The 6,539-nt window shown below is 35.9% G+C and overlaps 1 pseudogene across 1 annotated transcript; it reads left to right on the top strand.

The window, feature by feature from the left end:
• The first annotated feature begins 1,557 nt into the window (after positions 1–1,557).
• LOC143535701 (pumilio homolog 1-like) lies at positions 1,558–6,155 on the top strand (annotated as a pseudogene). Its single transcript, XR_013135752.1, has 9 exons — positions 1,558–2,234; positions 2,399–3,552; positions 3,650–3,791; positions 3,875–3,982; positions 4,157–4,369; positions 4,533–4,643; positions 4,731–4,925; positions 5,077–5,251; positions 5,802–6,155. The product of XR_013135752.1 is annotated as a pumilio homolog 1-like (transcript).
• Positions 6,156–6,539: the final 384 nt, after the last annotated feature.

The following is a 6,539-nucleotide window of genomic DNA, read 5'->3' as shown; positions in this document are numbered from 1 at the left end:
TGTGTTCGGCTCAACATGGCATTATTGGGCCAGGGTCTTCACTTTCTTCATATAACCACCGAATCTCAAGGATATATGTGTCAACACACTATTAGCTTGTTATTATAATTATTTAAATTTAATAAATTATCCTTTTACACTATATATAATTGGTAAATGGAGACTTACAAGAAATAATTATATAGGAAGAATTCTCTACACGATAAAAATTTAAATTGTACATAAACAAGAAATGGTGATTTTTTGTGAATATTGAAAAAGGAAACCGGTATGCTTGCTTTTTTATTTGCTCTAGGGGTTTAATTGTTTAAACTAGATAACACAAACCCAAGCTTGTCTAAGTTAGAGCTTAAGTTCTTTTAGCTTATAGGAGCTTGAAGTTGACTTATTTAGGCTTTATTTTTATGGTTGAGTCGAGCTCATAATTGCTATTAGTTATAAACTATCTTATTTACACATATAGTTTTATACATAACATAATATAAACTGTTTTGTCATATTTAACACATTTATATATATGATAATATTTGCAATTATATTTATTAAATAATAAATTTATATTTATCTAAATAGTTGACTCGTTCAAGCTTACGATTCTAGTAAAGCTTAATACATACAACTTGGGAGTGTAGCTCGAATGCAAATGAGTTCCAATTTAACCTCAGACCCAAAAAAGCTTGATTTGATATATATTTTAAACGAGTTGACTTTGAGCAACTTATGAACAAGTCGGCTCGTTAAACAACTTTTATATTTGAAACATTAAGGTGGTAATATTACTTTGACATAGGGTCTTCATACACCACCATGAATTTTCACACAACAACTTTCGTCTATACGCTCGCATAGGGCTATACGGGCCGTATAGGACTTGAAAAAGCTGTTTTGTATGTCCTCTATTTACACTTGTCAGTCATGCGTGTCCTATACGAGCCGTATATGCCTGCACTATCACCATAAGAGTGATGCATGAAGATCGCATCCTATTACATTACCATAAACCATTAACAAAAATTATGGAGAGCCAAAAAGAAAAATCAAGTGGACTTGGTTACTTGTGGAAATTTAAAATTTTCTATTTTGTTACATGAAACAAAACCCTAAAAAGGGTTCTTGCAAGAACCAATTCGCCGCCTGATTAACCTTTTCTTGAAACATTATACATACATATATACATGTATGACTCCAACAACAAACTCAAACCCTCAAACCTCATCACTCTTCTCTTCTTCTTTTGCCTGCATACCCTTTTCTTTAATCTCACTCTTCTTGCAATCTTGATCAAAGATTTCATCTTTACAGGTTTCAAGATTGTTTTGTCTTCTAGGGTTTCTTTCTTTTTGTTGTCTAAGTCATTAAAGATTCGATTTTTATCAGCTTAACATACAATTTCTGTAGACTTTCATCTGGGTTTTTGTTGTTTAGGTTAAAAGATAGTTTTTATCATCTGGGTTTTCGTTATTTAGCTTAAAAAATCAATCTTTCATCTGGGTTTTGATTATTTAGGTTAAAAGATTGTTTTTTTATCTGTGTATTGTTCCTTTTAGCTGCAGAAGTCTATTTAGTAGATTGAATACTAGTTTTATCTGTGGAAATGCTGTCTGAATTGGGTAGGAGACCTATGATGAGTGAGGGTTCATTTGGGGATGATTTGGAGAAAGAAATAGGGGTGTTGCTTCATGAAAGGCGAGAAGATACCGAGTATGAAAAAGAGTTGAATATGTATAGAAGCGGTTCGGCTCCGCCGACTGTAGAGGGTTCTTTGAGTGCAATGGGTAGTTTATTTGGTCATAATAACAATAATAATAATAATAACAGTAATATTAATAGTTTAGCATCTTCTGAGTTTGCTGGTGGAAATGGATTTATGAGTGAAGATGAACTTAGGGCTGATCCTGCTTATGTGTCTTATTATTATTCCAATGTTAATCTGAACCCTAGGCTTCCGCCACCACTGTTGTCGAAAGAGGATTGTAGGTTTACTCAAAGAATGCAAGGCGGTGGTGGGGTCGGGTTAGGTGGGATTGGAGATAGGAGGAAAGGCGGCAGCGGTGGCGGCAGCGGTGTGTCAGCCTTCTCGATGCCGCCAGGTTTCAACTCAAAAGAAACTAGAGGCTGAGAATTCTGAGGTTGAGAAAGTTAAGGTTTCTGCTGAGTGGGGCGGTGATGGGTTGATCGGGCTGCCTGGTTTAGGGTTGGGTAGCAAACAGAAGAGTCTTTCTGAGATTTTTCAGGTGAATTTTTAATTTTTTTTGGTTTAAATTATGAAACTTTAACTATTGTTAGTTAGGTGAATTTTTACTTTTTTTTCGTTTTAAATTATGAAACTTACTTTTGTTAGTTTACCTTAATTTGATATTTAGTATGATAATTTTGCTATAATATTTCAATTTTTCAGGATGATTTGACCCGTTCTTCTCCACCTTCTCGGCACCCGTCTCGACCTGCTAGCCGTAACGCCTTTGAAACCAGTGATGAAACAATGGGACCCACAGGGGCCCAAAACGGTAACGGGCAAACATCGTACTCTTATGCTGCTGCATTGGCTGCTTCTTTATCAAGAAGCGGGACCCCTGACCCGCAACACATTGCCCGGGTTCCCAGCCCGGTTCCTACCCCAATTGGGGGCAAACGGGTCAACCCGAATCATAAAGGTCAAACCTTTTTTGATGTGGGTTCGTCTCACTCTAAAGAGTCAGAAGATGTAGCAGCATCATTGTCGGGAATGAGTTTGTCAAATGGAGTCAAGGGTGAAAGCAAGAATCGGGCCCAGTTCGATCAAAGCACCGATTATATAAACAATTTTGTTGATGGAACTTCTAACAACTTTTATGGCGGTTGGGATCCGTCATACTCGAACTATGGTGGTAGCGGGTATTCGGGCAACTCAGTCAACTCGCCACAAATGATGTCCAGCCAAGCTGGCAATTTGAACCTGCCGCCACTTTTTGAGAACGCTGCTGCCACGGCTTTCCCGGGAATGGAATCAAGATTTGGAATTGAACCACAAAACCCGAGCAGACTTGCGGCCCAAATGTCTGGAAACGCGTCTTTAATCGACCCAATGTATCTTCAGTACCTGAGAAGCACTGAACTCGCCGCTGCCGCCCAAATTGCCGCCCTTAATGACCCGTCAGGTGGCAATTCGTATTTCGATTTACTTCAAAAAGTATATCTTGCAAACATATCTTCACCACAAAAATCGCAATATTATGGGAATCCCGGTTTTGGAGGGAAGACCACTAGCCCAACCCACCATGGTTATAATGGAAATTCTGGTATTGGGCTTCGGTTATCTTATCCTGGTAGCCCATTACTGGGCCCACTTCCAAACTCTCCTCGTGGGCCAGGAAGCCCAATCAGGCTTGGTGAACTGAATTCCCGATTCTCCCCTCAAATTAGAAACTTAGGCGGTGGTGGTGGCGTTATGGGCCAGTGGCATTTAGATGGCGGCGATAATAGTTTTGGGTCGTCTTTGCTTGATGAGTTTAAGAGTAATAAAACCAAGTCGTTTGAGCTTTCGGAAATCGCGAATCATGTCGTTGAATTTAGGTACTTGTTTATAAATCTTTGTTGAAATCTTTATGACAGATAACCTTTTTTGAAGTTATTTATGAATACTAAATCTGGTATTGTTTATGATGATCAGTGCAGATCAATACGGGAGTCGGTTTATTCAACAGAAACTAGAAACTGCAACAACTGAAGAAAAAAATATGGTTTTTAAGGAGATTTTTCCCCAGGCTCTTACTTTAATGACTGATGTGTTTGGAAACTATGTTATTCAGAAGGTATCATCATTTTAATTTTTTGCTCTTTCAGAAAACAAAGTTGACTTTCATGTTCGTTGGTTGACTTTTTTTTAAATTTTTAGTTTTTTGAGCATGGAATGCCTGCGCAAAGAAGAGAATTAGCGGGAAAGCTTTTAGGTCATGTGTTGACTCTCAGTCTTCAAATGTATGGTTGTTGTGTAATCCAGAATGTTTGCAATATTTTGCTTTATGAACCGTTTGACATGTTTTCCTTTTTAAGCTATATGTTCTAATGATACCTGTTTGACCGGTTAACATTCACCATATATGGGCTAAAGTTGCTATCTTTAGTTATTGACTTATTGTTATATTCTTTATGGTGTTTCTAAATGCTGATTTTTCAGGCAATTGAAGTTGTTGACTTGGACCAAAAGATCAAAATGGTGGAAGAGCTTGACGGTCACATCATGCGATGCGTTCGTGATCAAAACGGAAATCACGCTATTCAAAAGTGCATTGAATGTGTTCCGGAACAACATATTCAATTTATCATTACAACTTTCTTTGATCAAGTTGTCACACTTTCCACCCATCCATACGGGTGCCGTGTCATCCAGGTAAAATATGTGTACCCTTTTCAGTTATCCAAGTTGGAGGTTACAAAATGGCAGGTCGGGTCTGGTTATGCGTGTCAAAATAGAAACTTTTTATGCGGGTCAAAATGGGTCGGGTTGGGCCCGCTAACTCGTAAATTAATTGTTTTTATTTATTTTTTTGCAGAGGGTACTCGAGCACTGTGAAGATCAAGAAACACAAAACAAGGTGATGCGTGAGATTCTTGCATGTGTAAGCATGCTTGCACAAGATCAGTATGGGAATTACGTTGTACAGGTCTGAATTATATAGTTAGTTTTTTTTTTTGATATTTTTGTTTCTTGAATGTAAATTTATGTTACTTTTGTTTGGAATTTGGAACAGCATGTGTTGGAACATGGAAAACCGGATGAACGTTATATAATAATCCATGAATTGGCGGGAAAGATTGTCCAAATGAGTCAACAAAAGTTTGCATCAAATGTTGTTGAAAAGTGTTTGACTTTTGGTGATATAAGCGAACGCCAACTTCTTGTGAGTGAGATGCTTGGTACCACTGATGAGAACAAGCCTCTTCAGGTATATTTAATAAAAAAATAAATTCAAAATAATAATAATAATAATAATAATAATAGAAAACACACTTCTTGTCTATATTATGACAAGGTGCTTGTTTTTGTATTTTTTTTTTAACTTCTTTTTTTAGCAATTGGTATGTAATTTTTTTCAGGCAATGATGAAAGATCAATTTGCAAATTATGTTGTGCAAAAAATATTGGAAACTTGTACTGATCAAGAACGTGAGCATATACTGGGACAAATTAAAGTTCATCTTAACGCGCTGAAAAAGTACATGTATGGAAAACATATTGTTGCTCGTGTGGAGAAACTTGTTGCTGCTGGGGGTACGTATTTGCTTTTCATTTTTTTTAATCTTTGCTTGTAATTCCTGTATTTTCTTAGGGTAGGCTAAACAGGCCATGCCCAGGCCTGTCGTAGAACTTAGGTTTTGTTGTTATTATTATTCGATCTGTTTAATACGATTACATAAACTATCCGTTTCACTTTTGATCTACTTTTAACTTGTGTGTTGACCCGTTTGCTTTTTAATAATTTTTTATATTTTACCTGGTTGGCCCGTTAGTGATGATAGAAAATTCGAATCGAGTCATTCATATGTAAATGACTTGAAATTGCAAACAAGTTTCCGAAGCTGGAAGTTGTTTTGACTCTCAAAAGTTTAAATCAACCCGTTTTTTTTAACTGCTTTTTTTATTTGATCTGCTTGGCCCGTTAGTGAGAAGAAAATCCAAGTCGAGTCATTTGTAAGTAACCGACATGAAATTTTCAAACTTTTGAATTTTGAAGCTGGAAGTGGGTTGACTCTCAAAAGTCTAACGTTGACCTGTTTTTTTTTTTTAACTGGTCTGATGGTGTTTTTGTTAACAATTGCAGAAAGGAGGATTGCAGCCCAACTGTCACATGGTGGTTAGGGTAGGAAGAGTTGTACAGCTAACGGAAGGAGGCTAGTTGGAGCTATGAAAAAGTGTCGTGTTACATGCGTATTTGGAAATGAAGTTCTATTATTATTATTAGTTGTACTAAAAAGAAGGAACTGTAAATGCACTAGTTTTTAAGGTTTGCTATTTACCTTCCAGGCTCATGTTTGTGTAAAAATGAGTGAAGAAGAAAATAACTAGGTATTTTAGTACTAAGTGACTGTACAAATATGTTGCCTACATCTGCAGGGTTGTTTAGAGTGTTGTTTTTGTGTATGCTTAAACAGTTATCCTATTAAGTTGAAAATTTGGCCCTATCTTTCTTTGTTTTTATGCATTTTTTATATTTTTATATATATAGCACAATGTTTATTATTTTATTATATTCAATACAACTATACATACTAATACGTGTTTTATATTTATATCTATTTATTGTTTTTAATAGAAGTATTGACAAGTCTAATTGTTTTACATTTAAATTCCGCGTTTTGACTTATTTACCCATCTTTACATTTTCTTTAATCATTTTGTTCATTTTTTATTAATATTTTTGTTTCCATTAATCATAACATTAAGAATTTTAATGTTGATCAATTGATTTTCTTTATTTATAAGATTATTCAACTTGTTATAACCGTTGATTCTTAAAGTCTGCTCGATTGGGGTATGTATTTGGCTGAGGGCTTGTCAT

The sequence above is a fragment of the Bidens hawaiensis genome, unplaced genomic scaffold, assembly GCF_021521415.1.
Source record: "Bidens hawaiensis isolate Kalapana, Puna unplaced genomic scaffold, B.hawaiensis_p1.1 tig00010570_1, whole genome shotgun sequence".
Classification (NCBI taxonomy): Eukaryota; Viridiplantae; Streptophyta; class Magnoliopsida; order Asterales; family Asteraceae; genus Bidens; species Bidens hawaiensis.
The sequence above is the reverse complement of the archived record's forward strand: the minus strand, read 5'-3'. Positions and strand labels throughout refer to the sequence as shown.